This window comes from Panthera leo, chromosome E1, assembly GCF_018350215.1.
Source record: "Panthera leo isolate Ple1 chromosome E1, P.leo_Ple1_pat1.1, whole genome shotgun sequence".
NCBI classification, from domain to species: Eukaryota; Metazoa; Chordata; class Mammalia; order Carnivora; family Felidae; genus Panthera; species Panthera leo.
In genome coordinates, this window is record NC_056692.1 from 9,145,038 (window position 1) to 9,158,856 (window position 13,819).

Consider the following 13,819-nt stretch of genomic DNA (forward strand, 5'->3'; position numbering starts at 1 on the left):
TATGTATTCAAATATTTTAGTAACATTTTAAAATAAAAATACTTTGACCTAGCAGTCTCACTTTGGGGATCTTCCCCACAGAAATAACAGCATCAGTGCATAAGAATACACATAAGTCAGGATTTTTGTTGAAGTATTGTTTGTAGAGGCCAAGTAGAAAACCAAGTGGAGACTAAGTGAATGCCCGTTAATTGGGGAATGGTTGAATAAAGTGTGATATGGCCATTCTATGGAACAGCATGAGAGTAATTTTTAAAGTTAGTTATATCTACACTAGTTGATCTCAAGGTATTTCCACAATTTTTAATAACTAATTGCTTTATTGCAGAGCTTTATGTGTACAGGGCTTCATTTTTTGTTAAATGATCATACCCATTTATGTATATATGTGTATGTGATGAGCATGGAAACAAGTATATATACTTGGCTGAATATATACGAGGCTGTTATTATTGGTTACCTTGAAGGAAGGGAGAAGAGAAGTAGGGGAAAGGACTGGAAAAAAAATTTTTTTTAATGTAAGTGCAGCATGTATGGCATAAAATTCTATGTAAAACTGTATTTGTATGAACTTCTGAGAACTATGAATGAAGGATGGTCTCCAAAAAGTTCGATTGTTTTAGAGTTGGGGAGTATGCAGTACTTCTATGTATTTTATAAGCTTTTCCTCCCAACAAGCATGTGATATTTAACATAAACAGGAAACACCTATTTCACTTGTGAAAGTAATTTACTGGACACCTGTTATGTTCCAAGAATTACCCTAATATATTGGCAGGGTAGGGACAGTCAGGAATCTAAGAGCATGGGAATTTGTTCTGATGCTGCATAGATTCCAAACAAGTTACCCAGCACCTCATTACACCCACCCTCTCGGTTTCATTTAGAAGAGGTAGTAATTTCAGACAAATGAGACACGTACCCAAGAATATCTGGAACTTATGTTCAGGCTATAAACCAGAGAACTGCAAGCCTCAAGAGAAGCTCCACCTTTAACATGGCACCAAAGAAAAGGTCACAGTGATGAAAAGTTCCATGTACAGCCTCATAGAACATTCCATGATGGAATAAAGAGAGGGGAAACAGCCAGACACCCGAGTCCATAAAAAAGGAAGTCTTGGGAGTTCTGGAACTACTAAGAGTCCTGGAACAAAGATGAGAACCAAAAGGCTATGGCCCTGATATCAGAAGGCCATAACAAACCATGGACCTGATACCCAAAAAGGACAAGACATGATGAGCTATACTTCAGTGGAGGCTGAAGAAAAGAGAATCCTAGTACTCCTCCCACAATGTTGGAATATGTATATATCCAATATTGGGGAGGAGATATTGGATAAATGATAGGAGCTACCTCCCATTACAAGTAAATAATTTGACGCTGGTTAAAATGACCATTTCTAGGGGCGCCTGGGTGGCGCAGTCGGTTAAGCGTCCGACTTCAGCCAGGTCACGATCTCGCGGTCTGTGAGTTCGAGCCCCGCGTCAGGCTCTGGGCTGATGGCTCGGAGCCTGGAGCCTGTTTCCAATTCTGTGTCTCCATCTCTCTCTGCCCCTCCCCCGTTCATGCTCTGTCTCTCTCTGTCCCAAAAATAAAATAAAAAATGTTGAAAAAAAAAAAATTTAAAAAAAAATAAAAATAAAATGACCATTTCTGATTGAATTTTAATAATGGAATTTATGAATTGTTACCGAGAGACATACCTCCTTTGGATGTAATGTATGGGTTTCTGATTGGAAAGTTTAGAGTTACACCTTGACATACTGTCCTTAAGAAACCTTGCTGTTAAACAGTTGACATGACTTGATGCCTACTCTGTCGGCTGCTTCTTTCTACCTCCTAACCCTCACCACACATAAAACCCTCTGCCCTGCTTTAGAGCCAAACATTTCAAGAAGAGGAGCATCGTCAGCAGGTTCAAATGACATAACTGAAAAGTGTCCACAGGGTTAGGGGACAGAGATGGCACAGGCTACCTTTACAAGAGCAGTTTCGGGGCGCCTGGGTGGCTCAGCCGGTTAAGCGGCCGACTTCGGCTGGGGTCATGATCTGGCGGTCCGTGAGTTCGAGCCCTGCGTCGGGCTCTGTGCTGACAGCTCAGAGCCTGGAGCCTGTTTCAGATTCTGTGTCTCCCTCTCTCTGAACCTCCCCCGTTCATGCTCTGTCTCTCTCAAAAATAAATAAACGTTAAAAAAAAAAAAATTAATACAAGAGCAGTTTCAATGGAGAGGTAAGCCCGGTTCTAATGTATGGCAGTATCTCATTATAGGTTGAATTTGCATTTCCTTTATGGCTAATGATGTTGAGTCTCCTTTTAGGTGCTTTTTGAATATCCTCCTTTGAGAAGTGCCTGTTCGAGACTTTTGCCCATTTGGGGAGGCACCTGGGTGGCTCAGTTGGTTAAGTGTCTGAGTTCAACTCAGTTCAATGGAGTGCAGCCTGGAGCCTGCTTTGGATTCTGTGTCTCCCTCTTTCTACCCCACCCTGTTCGTATGCTGTCTCTCTCAAAAATAAACGTTAAAAAAAAAATTTTTTTTTAAGACTTTTGCCCATGTTTTACATTGGGAACTCTGTTCATTTGTAGGATTCTTTCTATATTCTGGGTGCAAGGTAACTTTTTTTTTAATATTTATTTTTTTTGGGGGGGGAGTGCAAGTGGGGGAGGAGTAGAGCGAAGGGGACAGAGGATCTGAAGCAGGCTCCGCCCTGACAGACTGACAGCAGTGAGCCCAATGTGGGCTTCAAACTTGCAAACCACAAGGTCATGACCTGAGCCGAAGACAGACACTCAACCAACTGAGCCACGCAGGTGCCCCACAAGGTACTTTTTAGATACTTATATCACAAACATCATCTCCAGCTTGCCTTTTCACTCTCCAAATGATGTCCTTCAATGAACAGATGTTTTTAATTTTAATAAAAAATAATCTTATTGCTTTTTGTGCCTAGTTTAAGAAATCTTTTCGTAATCCAAGGTCACAAAAGATATTTTCCTACATTTTCTTCTACATTTCTACTATTTTACTTTTAATTTTTAGGTCTACAATCCATTTGAAGTTAATTTTTATGTGTGGTCTGGGGTAGAGGTCAAATTAATATTTTCCAAACAAATATACAACGTATTCAACATCATTTATTGAAAAGACATTCTCTCCTCCCCCTTGGGTTGTAGTGTTATTATGATAAATCAAATGATTATATTATATGGGGGCCTATTTCTAAATTATTCTGTTACATTCTAAGGAACACCAGATGTTTTTAGTGTAAACAGATTTATAGCAAGTCTTGGTGTCTGGTGGTGTATGTCTTCTAATTTTGTTCTTGTTCAAAGTTGCCACTGCAATTCTAGATCCTTGGCATTTTCATGCATTTTTGAATGATTTTTTTTCAATTGCTCCACACCAAAAAGTTGAGGTTTTAATGAGTATCACATCAAATACATAATTGTGGAAGAATGCATACTTTAACAATATTGAGACATCCAGTCTGTGAGCATGCTTTTCATTTATATACATCTTTTAATCTCAGCAATTTTTGTATTTTTTCAGTGCAGACGTTTTGAACATTTTTATTAAGTTAGTCCTATGTATTTGGGGTTTTGATGTTATAAATGCTATTATTTTAGTTTTCTGATTTTTGCTAATATTTATTAAATACATACAGTTGGTCCTTGAACAATATGGGTTTGAACTGTCCAGGTCCATGTAATAGACGGGGGGTTTTTTTCCCCAATAAATGTATTGGAAAAATTTTTAAGAGACTTGCAACAATTTAAAAAACTCACAGATGAACCATGTAGCCTAGAAATAATTGAAAATTTAAGAAAAGGGTACAAGTGTACAAAATATATGTAGATAATAAATAGTCTATTGTATCACTACCATAAAATATACACAAATCTATTGTAAAAGGTTAAAATTTATCAAAACTTCTGCACACAAGCAGACCATACATAGCACCATTTGCATTCAAGACAAATGTCAACAAAAAGATGCAGCAGCAAATGAGAACTGTGTAAAATTAACTGTAGTACATACTTTACTACTGTAATAATTTCGTAGCCACTTCCTGTTGCTGTTGAGTTGAGCCCAGTGTAGTGAGTATCTACTTAAAATGCCTGTGACACTAATCGTCACTGAGCAGTTCATCTCCAATAAGTTGTATATCACCGTAAAAAGTCATCTGCCCTACTTCTCACATATTTTTCATCATGTCTAAGTGAAATACTGTAAACCTGGAGGAATACCGGGGGACCCATATGGAGCACCACTAATGATGTGGCAGTGCTCCCCAAAAGCAAAGAAAGGTTATGAAATTATAAGAAAAAGTCGAATTTCTTGATACGTACCAGTGATTAAGGTCCACAGTTGCAGTTGCCTGCCATTCCAAGACAAATGAATCCAGTATAATCCTCAGAAGGAAGGAAGGAAGGAGAAAGGAAAAAGAAAGAAAGGGGGGGAGGGAGGGAGAGGAAGGAAGGAAGAAAGAAAAAGAAAGAAAGAAAGAAAAGAAAGAAAAAGAAAAAAAAAAAAAGAAAAGAAACTTTCATGAAGCCATCACTGCCCCTAAGCCAGCCGGTGTGAGAACTTTGCACTTTTTGTGAAATATGTTTTTATCCTACTGAAAATAAACCTTTTTTTAAAAAATATTTTGAGAGAGCACAGGGGAGGGGCAGAGAGAGGGAGAGAGAATCCCAAGCAAGTTCCGTGCCGTCAGCACAAACCCCCGATACAGGGCTGAAACTCATGACATCATGACCTGAGCCAAAATCAAGAGTCAGATGCTTAACCGACTGAGCCACCCAGGCACCCCAAAAATGCAGCTTTTATGTGGGTGTAGAATTGTTAAAAGAAAGGCATACCTATAGACTCTACTATGATTTGAGAAAAAGCCAAGTCCATATGGCAACTTTAAAAGAAAAAGGAAGGTGAAGGATCTAAAGCTGGAGAATTTAATGCCAACAGTGGATGGTTTGATCATTCTAGAGGTTTGGCTTTTAAAATGTCAACAGAAGTGGCTTCTGCCTACCAAGAGGCAGTAGATGAGTTCCTAGACACCATTAATGAAATCATTGAGAAGAAAGAATGTCAGTGAAACTTTTTAATAAAGACAGAAGTGCCCCATTCTGCGGGGGCGGGAATCCACATTATTAGGAAGAGAATCGAGCACCAGGATTTAAGGCATGAAAGGATAGGCTAACTACATTTTGGGCAAATGTAGTTGGGTTCATGATCAGGACTGCCCTTACCTATAAACTGCTAACCTTTATTGTTTTTTTTAATGTTTGTTTATTTTTGAGAGAGAAAGTGTGAGCAGGCAAGAGGCAAAGGGAGAAGGAGACACAGAATCCGAAGCAGGCTCCAGGCTCTGAGCTGTCAGCACAGAGCCCGAAAGGGGGCTCAAACTCATGAACCCGAGATCATGACCTGAGCCAAAGTCGGATACTTAACCAACTGAGCCACCCAGACACCCCAAAGCTGCTAGCCTTTGAAAAGCTATTTAGCAGCTGCCATTCTTTTGGTTGTACAGCAAGAAGGTCTGGATCCCCCCTTTTTTAAAAAAACTTCTTTTACTGGTTCCAACAGTACTTTGTCCCTGAAGTCAGGAAACACCTTGCAACTAAGGAAACTTCCTTTTAAAGTTCTTTAGAAGGACACCTGGCTGGCTCAGTCAGTGAAGCGTCCAACTTCAGCTCAGGTCATGATCTCACAGCTCCTGAGTTCCAGCCCCGCATTGGGCTCTGTGCTGACAGCTGGACCCTGGAGACTTTTTCAGATGCTTTTTTTTTTTTTTTTTTAATGTTTATTTATTTTTGAGAGAGAGAGAGAGAGAGTGCATGCTGGGGAGGCGCAGAGAGAGAGAGAGAGGGAGACACAAGAATCCGAAGCAGGCTCCAGGCTCCAAGCTGTCAGCACAGAGCCCGACGGGGGGCTGGAACTCACGAACCGCGAGATCCTGACCTGAGCCTGACGCTCAACTGACTGAGCCACCCGGTGTCCCAAGATTCTGTGTCTCCCTCTCTCTCTGCCCCTCCCCAGCTCATGCTCTGTCTCTATCTCTCTCAAAAATAAAAACATTTAAAAATTTTTTTAAGTTCTTTTGTTTTTTAATTTTTTTAATGTTTATTTATTTTTGAGAGACAGAGCACAAATGGGGAAGGAGCAGAGAGAGGGAGACACAGACTCCAAAGCAGGCTCCAGGCTCCTAGCTATCAGCACAGAGCCCAATGCAGGGCTCACAAACCATGAGATCATGACGTGAACCAAAGTCAGCGCTTAACCGACTGAGCCACCCAGGCACCCCTTAAGTTCTTTTGATACTGGACAATGTCCCTGGCCATCCAGAACCCCATGAGTTCAACACTGAAGGTGTCTAAGTGGTCTTTTCTCCCCCAAACACAGCAACATCTAGATCACAAGGACCTTTAAGGCTTATTGCACATGGTACTCTATGGAAAGGATTGTCAGCTATGGGAGAGTCCCCCAAGAACAGAATAAAAGTCTGGAAGGATTACACCCCTGAAGATGCCATTGCTGTTATAGAAAAAGCTGTGAAAGCCATCAATCCTGAAACAATACATTCCTGCTGGAGAACCTGTGTATCAGCCTATCATCACAGGGAAGTAATTTTCCAAAAAATGTAACAATGTTTCCAATACTGTATCATGGATATGACTGTAATACTCTATGTCATAAGAATTTTATAACAATTTATTCAGTAATATACAGGCTAAGCTACCATGAAACAATCATGCTGGGCTACCAATAAAGCCATCATATTGCTGCTTTTTTTTTTCAGTGCATGATTTGTAATACCTGTAAATAAATGTACATTTTTTCCACATTTCGCTTTTGAGATATGTTAGTAAAGCATATAGCATCACAGTGTTTTGTATCATATAAGACAATATTAACAGGTACTGACAAATGATTCATCTTGTAAACAGACCATGTAAACTTACAGTATCAGTAATTTTAGTTCTGTAAAGGTATTTTCTCTTATGATTTTCTTAACACTTAATTTTCTCTAGCTTACTTTATTATAAGGATATAGTATATAGTATAATATACAAAATATGTGTTCATCAACTGTTAATGTTATCAGTAAGGCTTCCGGTCAACAGTAGGCTATTACTAGTTAAGTTCTTGGGAGGTCAAAAGTTATATGTGGATTTTTGATTGGGGGGGCAATACCCTTAACATCCACATTGTTCAAGGTGCAACTGTATAAATGATATAAATATTTTATATATTACATGTTATATATATTATATGTATTATAATATACATTATATACATATATAATATTATAATATATTATATATATAATATAATATAACATATAATATATAATAATATAATACATATAATATTATATGTATTATAATATATATAACATGTAATAGATTCATATTATACCCAAAGGAATGAACAAAACTACATAATAATTACAATTATTATAACATATTATATTACAAACTGACCTTCTATCCAGTGACCTTGATAAATTCACTTGTTAATTATAATTAAGTTTATCTTATTGGACTTTGTATACAAAATGTCATCTGCAATAAAGTAAAATTTTTTACTTCATCCCTCCAATTTTTATACCATTTTTTTTTCTTGCTTTTTTGCACTGGCCAGGGCCTCCAGAAGTAGTGATTGTGGACATCTCTGCATTTTTCCCAGAATCTAAAAGAAAACCCTAGACGTTTTACCATTAGGTGTGACGTGAGGTGTAAATTTGTAGATAATTTCTATCAGATTAAGAAAATTTTCCTCCAATCTTAGTTTGCTGAGATTTGTTATCATGGGGAGGGGTTAAATTTCACTAAATACATATTTTGCATCTATTGAGATGACTATATGGTTTTCTCATTCTGTTAATGTGCTTGAGTTATATGGATTGATTTTTTTTTAATTAAAAAAATTGTGAAATGCACACAACATAAAATTTACCATCTCAACTATTTTTTTTTAACGTTTTATTTATTTTTGAGGCAGAGAGAGACAGAGCATGAACAGGGGAGGGGCAGAGAGAGAGGGAGACACAGAATCAGAAGCAGGCTCCGGGCTCTGAGCCATCAGCCCAGAGCCTGACGCGGGGCTCGAACTCACAGACCGCGAGATCGTGACCTGAGCTGAAGTCGACCGCTTAACCGACTGAGCCACCCTCAACTATTTTTAAGTATATAGTTCAATGAAATTAAGTGCATTCATATTGTGCAACCATCACCATGATCCGTATCCAAAACTTTTCATCTTTCTAAGCTGAAACCCAATACCCATTACACAATAATCCTCTGTGCCCCCTCCCCTCAGTCTCTGGAAACTACTGTTCTATTTTAATTATTTTGAATTGGACTACATTAGGAACCTCATATAAATGTTGTTCTTTCGTGACTGGCCTTATTTCACTTAGCATAATGTTCTCAAAGTTTGTCCAATGGATTGATTTTTGAATGTTAAGGCAATCTTCCATTCCTGGAAGAGATACCATTTAGTCATTGTATATTATCTTTTTAATATATTATTGGCACCTGGGTGGCTCAGTTTGTTAAGCATCCAACTTCGGCTCAGGCCATGATCTCACCGTCCGTGCGTTCGAGCCCCGCGTCAGGCCCTGTGCTGACAGCTCAGAGCCTGGAGCCTGCTTCGGATTCTGTGTCTTCCTCTCTCTCTGCCCCTCCCTTGCTCAAAAATAAGCATTTAAAAAAAATAAAATATATATATTATTGAATTAGATTTTTAAGTTTTTATATAGGATCTTATGTCTACGTCCTTGTTTTGTATGTTTCCTTTCTTGTGGTAGCTTTGTCAGAGATTACTATCAGAATAATGCTGGTTTTATAAAATTAATTGGGAATCACTTCCCTTTTTTGTCCCCCAGAAGAGTTTGCGTAAGACTGTGCATTATTAGTATTGGTATTCTTTTTCCCATAAATATTTTCTATAAAAATCATCAGTAAAGCCATCTGGGCTAGGAATTTTCTATTTAGGAAAGTTTTGTTTTTTTATTTTTATTTAAAAAAATTTTTTTTAAGTTTATTTATTTGAGAGAGAGAGACAAAGTGAGCAGGGGAGGGGCAGAGAGGGAGGGAGAGAGAGAATCCCAAGCAGGCTGTTTACTGTCAGCATGGAGCCCAACACAGGGCTTGAACTCATGAACCGTGAGTTCATGACCTGAGCCAAAACCAAGAGTCAGATGCCTAACCAACTGAGCCACCCAGATGTCCCTGTGTAGAAAAAATTTCGATTATACATTCAATTCCTTTGATAGACATAGGACTATTGATATTTTCTGTCTCTTGTGTCATTTTTGGTAAATATTATTTAATCTCCATATCATTTCATTGAAATATCTAATTATTAGCTTTAAATAGTTTATATCTGCTTGTTATATTTTTAATATCAGTAGAATCTAAAGTGATATTCTCTTTTCTGTCTCAGTATTGGTAATCTGTGAGGTCTCTTTGTTTTCTTGATTAGGCATTCTAGGGATTTAACACTTTATTAATCTTTTCAAAAGGTCACCTCTTAACTACTATATAATTGATTTCTTTTTCGGTGGTTCATGCTCTTTTCTAAAAACAACCTAATTCAAGTGAGCAAAACTTGCAAATATTTCACAAAAGAGAAATATCAATGACCATTAAACACACGAGTCTTTCTATTTTATTTGAGTTTAATCCACTGGGTTTTTTTTCTAGCGTCTTGAAATTTAAGTCTTAGATAATTGATGTTTTCCAACCTTTCTTTTTGGCTAATATTTTCATTTAACAATCTAAATTTGTCTATACGAATCCATTTCACTGCATCCACTAGAGGTTTTTATCACCTTTGTTGAGTCATAATTATACATATAATAAGTTGCACTAAATTTAACTTTACATTTTGATGAGTTGGGGTAAATACACACTTTAACTACCACTAAAATCAAGAAATATAACATTTTCATCACCCCAAAAATGTTCTATATCCCTTTCCAGACAATTCTCCCCACCTGACTCCAAGAAACCATTAATCTGCTTTCTGTCACTATATGTGAGAACTGTCTTTACGAGAATTTTATACCAGTGGAATTACATTGTATATACTGTTCTGTGCCTACTTTCTTTCACTCAGCTTAAATTTTGAGATTTATTTATGTTGTGTATCTCAATATTTCATCCCCCTTTATTGATGAGTGGCATCCCATTGTATTAATATGTCACTATTTATTTATGTACCCATTGATGAACATTTGGATTGTTTCCACTTTGGAACTACTATGAATAAATCTGCTATGAACACTCATGTATAAGTTTTTGTGTAAACATATTTTCATTTTTATTGTATAAATAATATACATCGCTGGGTCATATGGTAAATGTATGTATATCTTTTTTTTTAATTTTTTAATGTTTATTCATTTTTGAGAGAGAGAGCACGTAAGTGGGAGAGAGGCAGAGAGAGATGGAGACACAGAATCCAAAGCAAGCTGTAGGCTCTGAGCTGGCAGCACAAAGCCGGATCTTGGGCTTGAACCCATGAACTATGAGATCATGACCTGAGCTGAGATCAACGCTTACCGGACAGAGCCACCCAGGTGCCCGAAGGTAATCCTTTCAATGAATCTTTTCTTACAAGTATACACTCTAGTAATTCTGAAACACACACATATGCATACATGCATAAATACACAGGCATACATATGCATATATATTTACAGCAAGTACATATATTATAACTAATGAGAGCTGGGCTTCTCAGGGTCAAAGAGAGAAGTCACAGATAAGGAAAAGGGAAACGACTCCAAACTTCAGTGGGCACAGCTAACACCCAGATCTTGATTTCAAACACCACTATCCAACAAGAACCAGGGCCCCTTGGAGAAATGGTTGATTCCAGGACCCACAAGGGAAACCTACAAGATGAACTTGGCTTATCTTGTGCAGGAAAGTAAGGAAGTGCTCAAGCAAACAAACAAAAAAACTCCTGAGCCAACCTGAAGGAGCTCATGAAGACCAAAGCTGGAATAATTTTGGAAACAAAATAAGAAATTATATTCTGTGGATTGAACCCATAGGATTAAAGAATCCCCGGGCGCCTGGGTGGCTCAGTAGGTTAAGTGACCAACTTCGGCCCAGGTCATGAATCTCACGGGTCTGGGCTCGAGCCCCCGGTGAGGCTTTGCATTGACAGCGAGGAGCCTGTTTCAGATTCTCTGTCTCTCTCTCTCTCTGCCCCTCCCCTGCTCTCTCTCTCTCTCTCTGTGTCAAAAAATAAACATTAAAAAAAATAAATAAACCATGAGTCTGTATTGATGCAAGTGAGTAATGGAGTCTATAATGTATTAAGTAAATGGGAGAGAAGAACCAGCTCTTTCTTATGGAAGGATTATGCTGATAAATGTAGAAGGAAAAAAGAAATAGAAAATCACCACGAGGCAAACACCACAGTAATCGTTGCTGCAGTCAAGATGGATGATAAACATTAGCAGGTGCAAGTTGGAGGAGGAAGAGGATATTTTGCATGGTTTCAGAGCACTTACCCCAAATAGTTTTGTGGGGTTTTTTTTTAACGTTTATTCATTTTTGAGAGACAGAGCATGGGCGGGGGAGGGGCAGAGAGAGAGGGAGACATAGAATCCAAAGCAGGCTACAGGATCTGAGCTGGCGAGCACAGAGCCAGTCCTGGGGCTCGAACTCACGAAACCGTGAGATCATACCCTGCGCTGAAGTCCGCGGCTTAACAGACTGAGCCACCCAGACCCCTCTACCCCCCAAGTGGTTATTAATTACAAAGAGAGAAACAGCACAACGGTGGAGAAACAGCAGAAACCACGTTACGTAAATGATCTAAGTCATAAAACACACTGGGAGGTACTGAGGTCACGACGTCATTTCATTGGGGTTGGGGGGACGCTGTGAAGGGAAAAGGGAGGGAGGGGGAACCACCGGCCGATGAAAAGCGACTTTAACATCAAACCAAAGGAAACTGTAGTGTTTACGCATGCGCGTTTGGGTGATAACAATATAAAAAACTTTTTTTTTTTTTTTAATCTTTATTTTTGACAGAGAGAGCAGAAGCAGGGGAGGGGCAGAGAGAGACGGAGGCACGGGATCTGAATGAAGCAGGCTCAGAGCCATCAGCACAGAGCCCTGAGCGGGGCTCAAACCCACGTATGGTGAGCTCGTGACCCGAGCTGCAATCAGACGCTCAACCGCCTGAGCCACCCAGGCGCCCCTGGGTGACAAAGGGTGTAAAGAAAAGCCGGGAAGTGATTAGCATAAAGGCGGAGAGTGGTTGCTGCCGCGGGGAGACGGGGCGTTTGTGGACACCCGCAGACCTTGCGGGTGGCGGGCAGTTTCTGTTTCTTGACCTGGCTGGCGGTGGTCAGGGTGTCCTCTTGGCGGTGATGATTCATTAAGTCGTACCTTTGTTTTGTGCAGCTTTCTGAAACGGTGGTGCACTTAACAGTCACCAAGCTTTAAACGTTGGGCATTTGTGCGGAGCCGGGAAGAAGGAAATGGAAAGAAATACTTCCAAATACTATTCGAGAAATCATGGGTTTCAAGTTTTATTACCCTTTTCTAGAAGAGCCAAATTTTCAAAACTGAGACTTCGTTTTATAGCTGGGGGCGGGGGAGGGGCTCGTGAGCATTCTCTCTCTATGCCAAGTTCCAAAGTCACTCGGGGTTTTTTTTCCCTTTACTCTTGTCCGTGGGGACGGGCGTCCTCCCAACCCTCGCCTCTTGGCGCTGACCCGGTTGCGGGTTGTGCGGCCGCTTTCTTCCAGCTGCCCGGCCCCCCGGGGACCGGGCCCCCGCCGGGTCCCCAACTCTGGTGGCCCCCGGAGACGGCAGCCCGGCCCGCTCTGGGGCCCCTGAAGCCGCCTGTCCCAGGCGGAGATCAAGCACCACGACCGGCAGGTGGCGGCGGCGGCGGCGGCTCCGGGGATACTGGCCTTGCGGCGGGGGAGCCCCGGGCCTCGCGGGGTGCAGCCCTCCGCCTGCGCCTGCGCCCTGTCCGCCCTGCGCCCCCCCCCCCCCCGGGGGGCAAAGGAACCCGGCAGGTACGAGACCGGGAGGTGTAGGAGGGAAGAGTCTTAAAAGATCAAAAGTCACGGGAGTCCGGTGACCTCGTGGCGCAATGGTAGCGCGTCTGACTCCAGATCAGAAGGTTGCGTGTTCAAGTCACGTCGGGGTCACGGCTCTCCGTTTTCTCTCCAACGCAAGGAAATACAAGGTGTGTTTGTAATTCCGACACCCCCCCCCCCCCCCCCCTTGACTCCCGGTCAAATCCCGCTCCTTAATTCCCTTGCAGCAGACAAGCCAGAGACCTGAGCTTCAGGAGAGGAGCGGTGTCGTTTTCCTAGCTCGTGGGGGCTGGTCTGGGGACAGCAGGAGGCGCCGCTCGGTGGGGACTCCCCTGAAGGGCACCCCGGCCACTTTCAGGTGCACCTCGCCCCCCCTCCGTCACCGCCCCGTCACAGAACTTGTCACCAGAAGAACTTTTTTTTTTTTTTTTTTTTTTTTTTTTTTAAGGCCAACAGCAATAGAAAACCGGTACAGGACAAAACTAGTTATCAGAAAATGAAATGTAAATTGTTTTTAAACATAGGAAAAGAAGCAACTCCCATAAATAAATAAATAAATAAGCTTTCAATGAGTTCTTTTTAACCTATGAGGTTGGCTAACCTATGATCAAAAACCTCTCATTAAATCGCATTGCTCACGACCTTGACGCTGTGACGGAGAACAAGGACGTTAGCCCAGGAATGGAGGAAACTAAAATAGTTCTAAGAAATATGTTTCATTCAGCCATTTTAGTAAAG

General features: G+C 40.6%; 1 non-coding gene across 1 annotated transcript; it reads left to right on the forward strand.

The window, feature by feature from the left end:
* The first annotated feature begins 13,120 nt into the window (after positions 1-13,120).
* TRNAW-CCA lies at positions 13,121-13,192 on the forward strand. Its single transcript has one exon. It is a non-coding gene; the product is annotated as a tRNA-Trp (tRNA).
* The last annotated feature ends 627 nt before the right edge of the window (positions 13,193-13,819 follow it).